Source organism: Camelus ferus, chromosome 6 (genome assembly GCF_009834535.1).
Source record: "Camelus ferus isolate YT-003-E chromosome 6, BCGSAC_Cfer_1.0, whole genome shotgun sequence".
NCBI classification, from domain to species: domain Eukaryota; kingdom Metazoa; phylum Chordata; class Mammalia; order Artiodactyla; family Camelidae; genus Camelus; species Camelus ferus.
The window spans coordinates 87,174,191-87,190,852 of NC_045701.1; the positions used below are offsets into that span (position 1 = coordinate 87,174,191).

General features: G+C 46.8%; 1 long non-coding RNA gene across 1 annotated transcript; it reads left to right on the forward strand.

The window, feature by feature from the left end:
* The first annotated feature begins 394 nt into the window (after positions 1 to 394).
* On the forward strand, positions 395 to 5,807 carry LOC116664403. Its single transcript, XR_004320926.1, has 3 exons — positions 395 to 1,321; positions 2,203 to 2,469; positions 4,989 to 5,807. It is a non-coding gene; the product is annotated as an uncharacterized LOC116664403 (long non-coding RNA).
* Positions 5,808 to 16,662: the final 10,855 nt, after the last annotated feature.

The following is a 16,662-nucleotide window of genomic DNA, read 5'->3' on the forward strand; positions in this document are numbered from 1 at the left end:
GGAACCCGCAGGAAGCGGTGCGGCGGCGGGCAGTGCGCCCTCCAGCCAAGGCGGGAGGCGCCACTGCCTCTGCGCGGGACGGAGGGGTCGGTGTCGCCGGGAAGGGGACGCGTGGCCACCTGCCTTAGGAGCCAGTGCTGGTGCCTCCCGCCACCTGTTGCTGTTGATCCTGAGGAAAGTCTCTGCCCTTGAAATCCTGACGCCAAGAGGGGGAAAGATGACCGGGCGAAAGCGGAGGGACTGGAGGAGGCAACGGTTTCCTGGTCCCCTGGGGAGGGGGCGGAAGGGCTGGTGCGGTGACCAGGACCCCGGTAAGCCCTCTGGGTCGGAACGGTCATCGCACTTAGTGGCTGTGAAGAACTTAACAACAACAATAATGAAAGGAAGGAAGGAAGGAGGGAGGGAGGGAGGAAGGAAAGAAAGAAAAAAGAGAAGAGACGAGAAGAGGATGCAGAGAGAGAAAAAAAGCCACGGGAGGCCAGGTCGTCGGGGCCGCCCGGCCTGCGCAGAGCTGGCGCGCCCCCCGCAGCTAAGAACGCACGGGCCCGGCGCCAGCCCAGGCTCTCGGGGTTTCGGGGCCGGGGGATGAGGCTCCCCCGGCGGAGGGAGCGACCCCCGAGGAGCCCCCTCGGCCGCCGCCGGTTTGCGGAGGGCGCCCCGCGGTCGGCCGGGCAGAGCGGGCGGCGCGGGGGCGGGCGCTCGTTCCGGAATCCGCCCGGGTTGTACAACTTTCCAACTACGACTTTTTTTTTCTCTTTCTACAGAAGCCTAATTTGACAAGCTCGGTTCTCCCCGCTCTGAGAATTCTCGTCTCCAGCCCCAGAGTTGCATAGGGTGGGGTGGGGGTGGGGGTGGGGGGTGGGGGGACTTGGGCGCTGGTCTACCCCGGGGTCCCAGCCACCCGAGGACCCGAAGGTGGCTCCCGGCACAGCAGGCTCGCGCGCCGGGGAGGGGCACAGCGGAGTCCAAATGGGAGTTCGATTTTTGGCTTTCTGAGCGCTGTGTTTTCATCCTTTCGTGTGTTTAACTGAATTCAATATATATTTTTCTTCCCCGCTCGTTTCGCGTTTCCTTTCCGCCCTTCCGCCTGGCAGGCTCCTAATCTCCCTCGGATCTCAGGCACGGGGCCGGGTGCGGCGAGCGATCGCGGTTGGGGACCGGGTTGCAGACGCGCGGTCTGGGCGCCGCAGGGAGGCGCGGGGCCGTGGGGAGACGGCAAGGGAACCGGGTCTCCGGCTCAAGGTCTACCGGAGCCACTGCCTCTGCGTATCTCAGCTCCGCATCTTCCCACCCACTCGGCGCCAGAGTAGTTCGTTTCAGGGTAAAGGGAACTGAGGTCTCCCTCGTTGGTCTAAATCTGGGGAGTGTGGGTGGGGATGGCGCTGGGTTCTCACCCCAGGCCTACCTCACCCTGGCAAACACACCTGGAAAGAAAAGTCAGGGTCCTGGGCCCCCAGCACATCCCTCCCCAACGCCTAGCCACGTCTTTGTTTTTGTTGTCTTTAAAATATGTACATTTCTAGCCCTGAAAGCCAGTGTCACCACAAAGCCCTTCTCCCTGTATTGAGTCTTAGGGTCCCTGGCAGTTCCGTCTGATTTTGGAATTAGCCCTTCGCACTTAGGGGCAGTCCCTGCTTACTTGCCCCTGAGAACAGGCATCACAGCCAGCCAGACAGCGGGCCCTTGGGACTCTTACAGGATGTAGAAAGAGCCCAGGGTCTCTGTCGTAGCTCGGCCCCAAATAGTCCCCCCAGCCGCTCCGCAGGACCTCTCCCAAACCTCCTGCCTGGCCCGCGGCAGCAGCAGGTGCAAGCTCACCTTCCCTGCTGGTCCAAGCCCCTGGGCTGATATTCTCCCACGACAGGGTGACTTTTTAGGCAGATTCCGTAGATGTTCTTGTCTCACTTTCTTTTCTATGAAACTGGGAGAAACCCAGTAATACACACTAGCCTTGCTGAAGTGTCCTTGTGAGGATGGGGGTGAGTATGTTGTCTGTAAGCACTTTGAAAAACTCGAAATCCCCCTGTTTTATTTCTTATATTTGTTTTAGGTGTTGGGAAGGTAGGTGCAGGGAGGATGAAGGGATCTCACAGATTAGCGTAAATGGAACATGAGAAGCTGAAACCCGCTGGGGCCAGCAGAGGGGATGTTTGAGTTAGCTCTGTCCTTGGAAGAGTTTTAACTCTGTCCTGTTCTTTGCAGAAGCCACTTCTAGAAGGAAGTCTGAGGCCTCGGAGGGAGGAAGACCCCCGAGCCCTTTGATGGAGGGGGATGGACGTCCCTAAGCTCTGTTCCCCAAGCTTCCAAGACTAAAGCCGAGAGGCCTGGAGCAGTGGCAGTGGCTGACCAACCCTGCGCCCACAAGCAGGTGACTGCGGCATCTGTGTCACGCCTTGGAAGCACCAGAGACAAGAGTCAGAGTGAAAACATGGGGCCAAAGCCATGGCCACGGGGATGATGTCATTTGAGGTAGGTACTGTTATTATGGCCAGTTGACCTAGGAGAAGCAGTGATGGGGCAGAGAGCAGGGAGGGAGCGTGCCTCCCGAGTTATCAGTGGAGCCAGGGTGCTACCCAGGGCACCGAGAGCTGGCATGGGGAACCTTCTGGGCCTGGTGCCGGGCGTCCCAGTTGATGCCCAGTCAAAGGAGGCACGTCCTACTTGTCCCAGCCCTGCTACCTGCCATGTCCCTTTCTGAGTTTAATTTTGAGGTTGGTGGGGGAAGCCTGTGGCATTCGTCACTGGAAGGACTTTTATTAGAACTGAGATCTTCCAAGCTTGCATTCGCTACTTTAAACCTCTTTGGACGGTAATGAATATGGATGGACCATGGTGTCCTATGAATATGGAGGAGTGGGTGGGGGCGTGTGGCGGATGGATTACTATTTAACATTAACTGCTGGGAACCTTTCCTCCTGTCTGACTCGCCCACAGTATTATCCTGAGAAGGGTCAGCCTCGGATGCTGTTTTTGCAAGATATGATTAGTCACTTCCGGCCACATGTGCTTGCCCCAGACCTTATTTGCCATCCTCTATAATTATTAGAGGAATCTTCTAATTCTATTTGAAATTCTAAGTTGACATGTGTGTCAAAGGGCCAGCACACAGCCTTGTGTTTAATTTCTCTTTTGTGAGCCTCATTTGGGCCCCTGTAGAATTACACTCAAAGGAAGCGTCTACGTGTTCGCTTCCTCATTTGCCACAGTTGCCGGTTAGAGCTGTGAATTTCATCCTTGGGGATTTGATCCGAAAAGGTCCCACACTGTGCGGTGAATGTTCTCCTTTGCAGGTGCAGGTGATGGCCCATCTAGGTGGCTTTGTCATAGCTTGTTCTATGTTCAGAACCCTCTTTTTGCACCTACTGTTCCCTCTCTCTGGAATGCTTTTCCTTTCTCTTCATCTGCTCGGTGAACTCCTGTTGATTCTTTAAGACTCAACTCAAGCCTTCCTCTTTGCCTCCATCCCTGACCTCCAAGGGCTGCATCCTCCTGTCCCCACCTCCCACCCCCATCACCTCTGCCTGCGAAATGGTCATAGCACCCTCTAGCCGCCTTCAAATGCCCCTTCTCCCCAGCTTCCCTTCAGACTCATGAGTCCCTGCTCTTTGTTCCTCTCGCACCCTGCTCAGCCCGCTTTGGTGGCCCTCCTCACGTGGGATTCTGCTTTGCCGCTGATGGTCGCTTTTCCCTCCGCGATGTGCCTGCTTTGCAAGCAGGATGGTCAGGTTCCCATCCAAATCGCTGATCTTGGAGCTGATGTCTGTTTACACAGTCTCTGTAGCCTCCTTGTTTGGGGAAAGAAAGGACGGAGGGAGGCAAGGAGAGAGGGAGAGTTTTTGTGTATTTGGTCAAACAAGTGTTAGAAATAATAGATTTTATAGTTTCAGAGGAAGAGGAGATCATTTGGGCTGGATGGAAAAGGTCCCCCAACTTGACTTTGAAGACTAATGACTGAACTCAAGTTCAGAATGACCGGTAGAATAGGAAAAGTCACTATTTTGTGTTGATGAAAAGACATCTGTGGGTTTCTTGGTTTTGTGCCTGCCCTGATTCAAGTAGCGAGTGTTAAAAAAATAAATAAATTGGAAATGATTGTGGTTCACAAGCAACAGCCAAATCTTTACTTTTTAAGCGATTACTTCGAGAAACAATGGCTTTTGTGTTCAAAAATCATATATTGCTAATATCAAGTAGCACTTTGAAAGGCGTCTTCAATATCACGTGAAAAATTCAAGTAGTGCCACAGATCAGAAACTAGAAAATAATTCTTTGTTCTTTATGAGCCACATTATGCTGTAACCATTTGAGAAGATAGCATATAAGTTAAATTTTCTTTGCTACTGGCATGTGACATGGCAAAAATCAAATGCATTGTTTTTTGACAAGGTTTGAGGACAGGAATTTAGAAAAGCACTTGGTATGGGAGACGGCTGAATTAATACCGTTGAAATTGTGATTCTAAAGATTGATAAGGAAGGTTCATTCACTAAAAAATATAATGGCAGATGTAATAATGACGGTATTCATCATTCGTCAAAGGCGTGTATTAAGCACCCACAGGTACTTGGCAGCCTGTGGCGTGTTGCACGAGTTAGACAGACGTGGTCCCTATTCATCCAGAGGCTCACCATTGTGCACCTCCTTTGTGGGGACGTAACTCCTCTGCTTGTCATTGGTGCCTGAAAGACTCTCCTTGTCGTTATTTACGCTGTCTGGGTTCCTGATTTTCAAGGGGGCGGGCGGGCCTTTTTCATTGTTTCTTTTAATTACTCCACACGGAGTGGCGTTCCATCCTCCGGGGAGACCTTGCCTCTGTCGGTGGGTGAGCGCGCAGGTGGGGACCGCCCCCGTGTTCATTCACAGCATCCGCAGGAAGAAGGGTGACGCATCGTGGGAGGCCATCTCCCTGCTCCCCGAAGCACCCACAGGGCTTTGCCTGTTCTCTGTTGTAATCCTTGTTCCCGCATGTTCTGCCCATCCTGGTCTAGACTGAGAGCAAGCTGAGGGCGCGGAGGTCCCCCTGAGCACCCAGCACCCAGCTGCCTGTGCCACCTCGTCAGAGAGCTGCGGTTTTTTGACTGACTGGATGAGGCAACAAGAGCACCCACACAGTGATGAAGGTCAGCAGCAGATCTTAACAAATTTTTGGCACATTCGACTCCTGCCATATTTTACCGTGCACACTCAGATGCCTCAGTGGATGCTGAATTGCCTACTTGTGCAAAGTGAAGTTCTGCCAGCTCTGGTAATGACAAGTTGACTCCAGGCAAATGGAGACTAGAGGGTGGGAAAAGTTCTCCAGAAGGATTTTCCCGTGGAAGCGTGTTGTCAGCTGGCCATCCGTGGAGTGATGACCTGGGACCGGGAGTTCCAAGTCACAGTCCCTGGCAGAAAAAAGAAACACCTTTGTTCATAAATTTTAAAAACACCGTGATTGGCAGTGGGGAGATGCCTATGTTGAGCTTTCATTTCATGCCATACCCTAGAGTTTTATAGAAGATTTTGAGATTTTAAAAAAAGAAATCAAATTACAGAACACTTCTGTATTTCTTGGAAACTTGATGATAACCTAGCCCCCCATTTTGTGAAGAGCTGAATTATATGCACCCCTACACCTTTTTTTTTCTTCCAGATTAACTTGTAGGCTTATTGGTGGGGCAATGGGAATTAATAATACTGTGGGTCTCCTTCATCACCTTGGCCAGCAGGAGGCTCAAGAACATCCATTGTCCCTGAAAAAGGGAGCTTCTTGGCACATTGCTTTTTCCTAAAAGCAGAATCTTTATACTCTCTTTTTTCATTTTTTGTCTTAGTTCATGTGTGTATTTTTCTTACAGTAAGCTTCAAATCCTTGTGAACAAGTTAAATATTTATTTTTTAAATTTATATATAAATGTTAACTATATATAATATATGGTTATGTGTGTATGTATGTAGATATTCTACACATATACATACGTGTATGTATTTATACATATATGATGTTTATAGCATATATGTTACTATAAATATTATATATATCCTAAACATCTGCATTGATATTTATATCTATATACACACACAAATCATTCATAAATCTACTCAACAACATTTATTGAGCATCTGCTGGTCCCCAGGTACCATTTGGTGCATTGAAAAGTCTGCCCACTAACAAGGTAGCTTCCGTCTCTTACCCAGCTCACCTTGTACAGGAGCCAGACCTTGTGATGATGATGTAATTTGCTAATAGGCTTTTGGAACAGGATGAAGGGATGCGGTCTTTGATTTGCTCTTTCTTAAACTCTACCTTTCCCTCATCTTCAACCTCTAATCTGTCACCCACTCCTGTCCTTGGGCCATCACTCTTTTCCTGTCCGTGGCCACCCTTGTTAACTCACCTCCCAGGTGCTCCAGGAGCGCTGTGGCATCCCTTTGTTGATTCTCCTTTGATACTCGTCTGATGGTTTTTCCTAATACTTAGTTTTTCTCTCTGAGACATCGCACTGTGGACCCCCTGCCATGATAATAATAGTCGTCAGTGAGAGACAGTGCTTACTGCAATCTCCTTGATCTGTGCATATTCCCTCATTTAAACCCTGCAGAATCTATGAGGTCACCACGACTACTATCCCCTTGTGAAGAGGGAGGGAATGGAGGCTCAGAAGGCTGAGTCTACCACCTAAGACCACACATCTGCTCCCTGCGGGGCACTCAGACTTCAAGCTTGTGTCTGAGTTCTCCTGGTGTCGGTTCTTCTGCTCCTGCTGTTCCAGCCTTGGGGCTAGAACCCCGGTGCCTGGCATCTACCCTGGCTCTGAGCTCATTCCTCTGCCCCCTGCTGTATTTCCCTCAAAGGCAATGGTCTCACCTGTCTGCTGTGCTCAGGAAACCCTTCCAGTGGTCTTGGGCAGATCCTCTCGGGGCTGGTGGGCTGGGCAGGACGCCGCCGGCAGGGCTGCATGAATGGGACACATCACCCAGTCCCAGAGTGGTGATGACCAAACTTCACCTGGAATTCTGCTTTTCCATTCCAGGGGCCAGACTTCACCAGGGCTAGAGGAGTCCTGGAGTGGGTTCAGAGGAGTAGATCATTTGAGCTGCTCAATATTCGGTGGTGAAGAGGAAGAGGGAATTTCAGGCATTCAGTAAGAGACTGGTGCTTCCCCTGGCTTCCTCATGGCCTGAGAATCCATGGTTCATCCATGAAGACTTGCCCTACACTCATGTTCACCCCTCCCCAAATTCCCACAGCATTCCATGGGAACCAGCACTGACAGTTGGGGTCTCAAAGGTTAGATGGCTTTTGGTTGCAAGCAACAGAAACTGTCTCAAGCTGGTCTAAGCACCTTGGACAATTTCCTTTGTTCATTTGGCTTGTAGTTTTCTTAAACATGGCAGCAGGTGCTTATGCTGTTTTCTTCCTACTGCTGTGAATATCACATTTGTTACCCAGCAAGTGCTTACTACCTGATGCATATAGCATCAAGGTACATAGACACCAATAGGATGGCACTGGCTTCTGAGAAAAGAAAGAGCTTTATTGTGAGGTCAACTGGCAAAGAGACAGGAGACAGGGCTCAAATCTGTCTCTTTGATCCTGGGTTCTGAGTGAAATTTAAGGCATTAGGGAAGTAAGTTGATTGTCTAGTCTTGAATTGGTCCATATGTGATACTCAGCTGCCAGAAACCAGATTTTCCTTATCAAAGAACTTCTTACTTCATAGCGGGCTCCTGTGGCATCACCTCTATTCTGTGAGTTCCGTAGACTGAAGGTTCTTGGTCCCGGGGTCATCCTAGAGACATGGCTTTCTGTCTTGCACATGTGGTAGTGCTGCCTCTGTAAAATAGGTCTGATTAATCAACCACCTGTTTTAAGGAGATGAAATCAGTTTCAGGGGTGCTGTTTCACACTGAGCCACAGAGAAGATGTTCAGTAAATTCCTTGGCACTGTTGTAGGCATTCGGGAGCCCAGTGACTGAAAGAAACCTTGCCTTCCAAGAACTTACCTTCTTCAAGTAGGAAAAGACAATAAATGACAAGCATAATTAGTGTGTCATTGTGTCTATGTGAGAAAAAAAGTCAGAGCAGTGTAAGGCGGTGGAGAATGCTGAGGGATGGGGGTCTGGGAGGGACAGACTGAGGTGTCAAAGGGCGGAGTCAGGGCAGAAGGGAGTAGAACTGTAAAGGGCTGTGGGAGGGAGCCAAGTAGTAATCCAGGAGAGGAACATTCTAGAAGGGAAGGTCAAAGCATGGGCCCTGAGTTCGGAGTGCGCCTGGGGTGCTGAGGAGTAGCAAGGAGGCCGGTGTGGCTGCAGCCTGGCATTTAATTCTCCTCGAGTGTGGAAGGAGAACTCTTCTCTTGGTGAGCACTTCCGCTCCACATTGGTTGGCTGGTCTTGTGCTTTTGAGAGGTCAGTCCTCAAACAAATACTTCCTTTTTAACTTGAACTGTTCTATTTTTTTTTTTGCAAAGGCAGGCCCGTCAGAGTTCTGGCCCTGTGTGTTCCAAGGGATGCTTTTTTTTTCTTTCTGAAAAAGCCTAGCTCGGGGAGATGCTCCTGTTTGTAGATAAATTTCAGAAACATCGCCTTCCAGATGCTGTGTCTCCACAGTGCATTTTGGATGCCTGACATTTAAAATCCTGGAAACTAAACCTCCAGTGTCTTGTATCTCTTTGGAAATGATGAATTTCAAATGAACCCAAGTTAATGTAGTGCTTGTGAAGGGCGCCAGACAAACCGTGTTCAAAACTGTAGACGCTCAACAGAACAGGTCCAGCAGGACCGCTCTCAGCAGATGGCTGTGCCCTCCCAGCCCACCGCAGACCCAGACGTCGCCTCTGAGCGTGAGAAGGTAATTTCTGTTTACTTCCCCTTCACGATCTCACCTGTGGGTGACCACGCTATTTCCAGCAAACTGTCTTACCTCGTGCGTGTCAGTAATTGGATAACTAATCAAATTTCTGTTTTAATTGGAATGTTTGGTGTCAGGCACATGCAGCCAGGGACACTTAGAGGCTTTGATCTGGACTTGTAACTCATGAGTAACTATTTCTTTGGTCACGTAAACATGGCCTCTTGAATAAATGTTAGCTGTAGACACTGTCTCTTGACAGTGACATTGGTCAAAGTGAGCTCACCTGTTGACATTGGAGGCTGGATAGTTCTTTGCCTGGGGGGCTGCCCTGTGAATTGTAGGATGCTTGGCCACATCCCTGGCCTTTACCCACGAGGTGCTAGTAGCATCTTCTCCTGTTGTGACAACCAAAATGTCTCCAGGCATCACCCGATGTCCCCTGGGTGACGGCATTGCTGTGGGCATCAGATGCCAATGTCTGGGTGACAGTGGTCAGTCCCTGTATTTACAAAGTGGCTTCACAACCCGCAGTGCTTTTGATGCAGCCACCCCACACGTTGGTAGAATTACGCTGGATAACAATAAAGATGGCAAGTTTCCCTCTTCTTTTCTTCATATGTATCTTCTTTTTTTCTTATTGTAGAAGTAATATGTGTTCATTTTAGAAAACTTTGGAGTAAAACAAAATTGTGAAATTAAACTACAATTCATCTGTGTTCTCAGAACAAACTGCTATTAATATAGCTAGTCTGTTTCATGCCTCCATCCATGTGGATATCGATCGATAAACTTTTGTTGCCAAAATAAGATCATTCTTTTGGTACCACGGCCGGATCTGTTTCCTTCTCTGTGCACAGCATGAATATGCTTCCTGCGAAATGTTCTCCCCTGTGATTCTAACAGCTGTACGGTATCAGAATGTCATGATGGACTGTAATTTACTCACCAGTCCCCTACGATTGGCATTTAGGTTGTTTCCAGTTTTTCTCCATAGACACTGCTTTGATTCTTTATTTTTTCACATTTAGAACCCTGAGCCAGGCTGGGAAATGAAATGCTGGGTTTTGGTCAGGGATGAGGGATGAGTAAGAGGGACACGTTGAGAATGATATCAGGTGTATGTGCTTTAGTTGCTGGGGAGGATGAAGACAGGTTCCATTGACTGAGGTGGGATGGAGAAAAGTTGATGAGTTTTCCGGCCAACCTGCCCACTTGGACCATGAGCCGCCAGACAGTTGGAGATGTCTGGTGGCCAAGTAGAAATGAGGATGCAGGCTTGTGATAGCTGTCCAGAGTCATCTCCTTAAAAATGGGGTCGAATCCTTTAGCGCAGACTATCCCTCAGAAGTCTAATGCGAACCACATGTGTAATTTTTAGATTTCTAGGAGCCACAGTAAAAAAAAAAGTGAAAGAGGTGAAATTATTTTAATAATAGATTTTATTTAGCCCAGTATATGCAGACCCTTATTTCACTGTGTGCACATTGGCCACATTTCAGGTGCTCGGTTGCCATGTGTAGCTTCTGGCTACCATATTGGACAGAGCAGCTTTGCAGCGTCGCATCACAGCAGTGTTCACTCTGTCTTCCAGGGAGTATTTGGCAATGCCTGGAGACACCATGGTTGTCACAACTGGAGGAGGTCCTAGTGGCATCTCGTGGGTAAAGATCAGGGATGTGGCTAAACATCCTACAATGCGTAGAAAAGCCTTTCAAGCAAAGAGTTCTCCAGCCCAGATTGTCTCTAGTGCTGAGATTGAGAAGCCATTGTCTACAGATAACAGTTGTTCAAGGAGCCGTCACGCGTCCTGTGTGTCAGGCGTGTGTGAGGATCTCTGAGAGGATTATCTTGTGGAATCTTCAGAGCAACCCTATGGAGTAAACTTTATTACAGTTCCCATATTGCTGACGAATTAACTGAAGTCTTGAGAAGTTAAGTGCATTTGTCCAAGGTCATGGAGCTAGGGTCCAAACTCAGGCATCTGACTCAGGAATTGGGGGTGGGGGGGCGCTCATGAAAGCAAGCTCTGGTGTTACCTCCAAAGCCAAAGTGGTTCAGGGCATTTGCTTATGCCCCGTGTCGCATCTCTCAGTTGTTGGTGGACAAGCATAGCACTACTCATTTCGTTTTCATCTTTTTGAATTTTTTTTAAAATTAGGCTTGTTTACTTGGTCACAACAGTGTGGTCAAATGGAAGACCAACTAATCTCAAATGCTTCTGATTGGTTCTGTAGTCTTGGGGGAATCAGTTAAGCAATCTGAATTCTCAGCATTTTCATCTGTAAAATGGGCACAAATAATGCTTACCTGATGGGATTCAGGTACTAACGTGTTTGAGATCGGTTTGCACCTATTCACTAGCTGCTTATTAAATCTAAGCCAGAATTGTATGCCCATGTCCTTGGTTTAAACCCTCTGTCATCCATAAAGGACAGGGCCTGATGCCTGATTTTGAAGGACCGGAAGAATGTGCCTCCCTCGTCCTCTCGAAGCTTCTAATCGTGGGAACAAGATGCCGGTCAACAGAATTATGTTTCTTGAAAATTGTGAAGAGTCATTGCCAGAACTCCTCCGAGGGCCTGGTGCCTTGAAACATTTGAGAAGCCGTATGATTTCAGAGGCAGAATAAAGCTGAAGAGAGGTGGCATCCAAAATAGCACATTGGAAAAAAAAAAAAATTCTGAGCAAGGGCATTTGCAGTATGGAAGTGGAATGTTAATTGAAATCTGACTCTGCCAACAGGAGCTTTGGAAAGAGCCCAATCAGGATTAGACTAATTAAGACATCTTTAAAACTGAACAGGTTGGACTGTCTTAAAGAAGAATTGAACCCAGTGAAAACTGTGCACTAAGGAATGTGACTCTGGAGGTTCGAAAAGCAAAACAAACAAACATGAAAATAATTATTGTAAAGTCAAAGGAAGGAAGAAGGGAGTCTGGCTGTGTCGACCTGAGCGAGTCAAGCCCACTGTGATGGAAGCAAAATTCTCTGACACCGCTGACCTTGGCAGGTCGGTTTGGTTGTGCGGCAGACCACCTTGGAGATGAGCTGTTTTCTTTTACAGGCTCCCCTGGATGTTTGATAAGGAACACCTCCCCCATGAAAGACCCCAAAGACCAAGATACTCAAACAGAGCTCATTTTTAATGTTCAACATTGTGTAATTTTTTTTGAATTGAAGTATAGTTGATTTACAATGTTGTGTTAATTTCTGGTGTCCAGCAAAGTGATTCAGTTCTACATAGATAAATATTCTTTTTCAGAGCATTGTGTGATTTTTAAAAATGTTTGAATACCTCTTATCTCTTGGCTTTACTTTCTTTGTTTCCTGCTGAGCCAATCAAAAAGTCTTTATTTTAATGTGTTGCTAAATAAAGTAGCAGCTCTACAAAAAGCACGGATCAGACGCCTAATTTTTAAGGTTGTGCTAAGCACTGAACTAACCTGACAGCCTATATTTAATATAATGATTTATTTGCTCTTCCGGAAAGCTAACAATTTACCGTTAAGATTTCGGATACAGAAGGTGAAGTTATACCCACTACACAGTATAATCAATAGTGTTGCTCAGTACATCGGGAGATTCCAGTCCTACCGAAAAATATTTTGACAAGACTTAAAACAGTTAAAACGTAATCGTATTTGCTCATTATTGGAAACAGTAGAATCCGTGCCGACTGCACCACAATAAATATTTCTGTGATTAGGAAACTTGTTACAGTCCAACAGCAAGTTTGCTCAAGCCTTAAATGATTTTTCATAATCTGTAAATAATGTTGACATTACTTTGGCATTATAATAAATATTAAGGCTATTTGGAAGTGAATCTGCTAGTTTAGATGCCTGCCTAACAAAACAAACTTATTTATATTATTGGCACATCGGACGAGGAAACATCACACACAGTCTTCTGCATTTGGCTAGCAGATTTCATATTATCATTACATTTGTTTTGGGGTTCAGGAGTCATATAATTAATACAGTAATAAACTATTTTGTAGAGCTGTTTTTCAGAAGCACATTACCAACTGCTTTTTAAATAACACAATAACCGAAGGCTTGTTTGCCATAAATAGCAATTGATAATAAAGCAGTTAACTGAGTGGTGTAGCCGTTTTTATTAACAACAAGTAATGCAACTTTAGAACAGGGGAGAAATAAAAAAGGGAGAAAATGGGAGTTTTCAGAGTAATTTTTACAAGCAAATGGATGGTGATTTGTGGGAAAGATATGGAAAATGAAATCTAGATGCCAGTGGTTCCAGACAAGGATTTTTCTATGGGCTGCAGTGCGATCTTTCCGTAGTAAATGAGAGGAGGAAGGAAGGAGCTCATAGAGAAGGGAATAGAAACACTTCCCTTAGAAATGTGGTTTTTAATATTCAAAGAACTGCCCTGATTTCTGTTGCACCACCTTGATTTAAACTGATCACATCATCCCACCTCTTTGGGCGAAACCGTGTGCATGATGACAGCTACGTGCCCTGTGTGTGGGAGAAGAGGGTTAAATTCTGGCTCTGCTGCTCAGCTGGGCCTTCAGCTTCTGGGCGTCCATCTCCTCCTTTTAAAGTGTGGGCAGGTTTCTTAGTCTAAAATTCAGAATCAGTCATTTCATCTGTTTCTTCTTTATCCTGCCGCTGAATGGAGTACGGCTCTCTGAGCACACCCTACAAAGTCACATCAAATGAGAAGAATGAGCAGCACATTTTTTTTTTTTTAAACAGTAGAAGGAAACAGGAGAACAAGCACTTATTTTTGAATTAAATCATGCTCAAAGTTGAGAGGCCACCAGTTGGACCCCGCCTTGCAGGAAACCTCCCGTAGAGCATTCGGAAGGGGGTGCCCACCCATAAGGTCGTGGCAAAGAAACTGGAAAGTGGAGGCGCCATGCTGTGGAAAACCGTGGGCTGATGTGCAGGTGTGGGCAGGAATTTCATCACTGTCCTCGTCGTCATGGTGATTGAGCCCAGCCCTGTCACCTCACGGGTCAGACAGCTAGGGGCAGGCAGGGGAAGCTCCTCATTGCTCAGTGACACTTTGCCAGTCACTCTCTGCAAAGGCTTTTTGCTTGGGGCTGACCCGCTGTTGAGTGCTTCACGGTTGGTAAATTGCTTTCTCGTTCATGGTCCCATTGTGTCTACCCCAGACGTCCTGATTCCTCTTCCCCTTCGATGCTGATTCAGTTCATTAGGAAATCTCTTCCACTCTACCTTCAAAATAGAAACAGGTAGAAATGTTCTACCTGCAAAGTGTTCACGCTCCCCACTTACCTGAGGTCTTTGTCAGCATGGCCTTTGCAGAGAGCGCCTCCCCGATGCTCCAAGACGGCTCCCTCCCTGGGGTCTCTGTCCATCTCTTCTGGGCTGGCATGAGCTCTTTTCAAAGCCTCACTTGCCGCCTGGCACTGTAGCCAACGTGAATGGGTCTCTGAGGTTGCTGGAATGTCAGCTCCACAAGGGCAGGGACCTCGTCTGTTTGTGCCCTGCTGGGTGCCGTGCACCTGGTACACAGCAGGTGCTCAATAAATGTTCCTTGAGCACACCATAAGGCAGATGGGGCAGATATGTTACGTGGCTTAGGGCGCCCCACGGAAGAGCTGACGGCAGGGCTCTGCCCAGCCGCCTCCGGTTTCCGGGGACCAGGAGCACCTGCGATGCGCCCAGCAGCTCACCTCACTGCTGCAGACACCCAAGTCTGACTGTCCCCTCCCAGGCCACCATTATGTATACATGTATTATACACATGTGTGTAATGGTAGAGCTATTTATTTATTTATATTTTATTTTATTCTTTCACCTTACAACTTTAGTCCAGGATTTCAGTAGAAGCGTTCCAAACCCATGGGATGAGCCAGCCCTCGGATGGCAGCCACTTGGTTAGAAAAGCCCTAATAGGTTGCTTCCTCATTTAACTGAAGTCTGCACTGTATGTCTGGCCCGCATTCCAGACCATGGTTGCCTTTAAAAAAAAATTTATTGAAATGAAGTTGATTCACAATATTAGTGTCGGGTGTACAGTAGAGTGATTCAGTTATGCATATACATAGCTGTATATGTGTGTGTGTGTGTGTATATATATATATATATATTTTATTCTTTTCCATTATGTCATTACAAGAAATTGAATTTTTGATCTAGGTGGATCTGAAGTTCTCTTGGCCTGTTAGTTCACTTTTAATTTCTTGACCTTGACAGTTAGAAGTGACCTTGTGGTCAGACTTAATAGTGTGGGTCTTGGCAGCTGCTGATGAATATGTTCAAATCGTTAATGATGGGTCGGGGGAGGAGTCGACAGACACCTTGATGTGCGGGGGTGGGCGATGCTGGCCTCTCCCCACCCCTACGTCTCTCCTAGGAGAGCCCGGCCGATCCTCTGGGTTCCCCAGCAGCATGGGACTGTGCACAGACTTGAGTCCAGAAAAGAGAAGCAGCAAGGAACGGAGAGGTAGAGAGGGAGACAAAGGGCTGACATTAGGGAAACAGTGCTGGGAGGTGAGGGAGGAGTTCGGAGAAAGAAAATGGCAAGAAACATAAAGGGTGCAGCCTTGGGATGCACGCAGATGGGAGGAGTCCATGGACCCTTGTGATTCTGGAAACGATGGGTCCTGGGGAGGGTGCAGGAGTCCGGTTCACCTCTTTGCCTTTGACTACAAGATGACTCTTTAATGCTTATATTTGAAAATAATATTTATTTTTCTTATCGGAAACTAGAAAAAAGTTTATGGTAGAATAAAAAACACAATAAACATAAGATAATTACTAACGTTCTGATGTGTTCCTTCTAAGCAGTTTCTTTTGCTATGTTCATATATAATATTAATTTTCCACTTTTTTCTTTGGCTCTGTGTCCCAGTCTGTGCATTTAATATTAAGTCATGAGCCTTCCCTTGTCAGTTCATAGATATTAAAATATAATTTTAATGCCAGTTTGGGATCCCTGGGTTGGGTGTGTCCTAATCTAATAAAACCGTCTCTGAATAGTTAGATGGTTTCTCATTTTTCGTGATTATAAAAGTGCTGAGGGAAACCTCTTCTTTGATGCATGAATCGCACACCGCATGCACAACTGGTTTTTGGTGTAGGTCCCTAGAAATGGAACTCCTGTGTGGAAGGGTATGAATAGTTTAAGACCCTTGGTGCTAATTTTGGAGGGTTTTGAGCCTCGATTTCCCTCTCTGCCCTTCTGACAAGGCTGTGGTGAGAATGAATGTGTGTGTTCTGGGGAACGCGGCTGCCACAGGCATCTTTCTAAGCAACATGCATTATTATTTCTATGTACCTCGAATAAGGCTCCCTTGCTAATAAAAATCTGGAAAACCTCTCTCCCCCTTTTCTCAAGAAGATGTGTGCTATACTGGAAACTGTCGCACAAGCCGCAATTTAGAAAGGATTTTCATCTGCTTTGGGAAATAAAATCTAAACACGGATTTCGGAAACTGCTGTAAATTTCACTTAAGCTACAATGTTTTCCTTAGAAGTCTAGGACATATGGTTAGTCTTCCAGTGTTACTAGTAACAAAGTCTTGAAAATATTAACTATTTCATTCTTCTTAGGAGAGTGTAAAATTATCCTTTATTTTCTTTTTTGCCTCCCACACTTTGGTCTTAACAAAAAACGAGACATTCCTATTATAAGTAATTACAGCCCTTCTGTTACAGTCTTTCAGCGCCATAAAATTAGCTATTGTACTAAATAATTAGCACATGCCATTCAGAATATCCTAAAAATTATACGGAACATCAAGCAGGAACTATACACTGACACTTGGCCACATTCTCTAGAAAACCGCTCAATGAAAATTAGGTATTGGCAACAGGTGCCTTGAAAA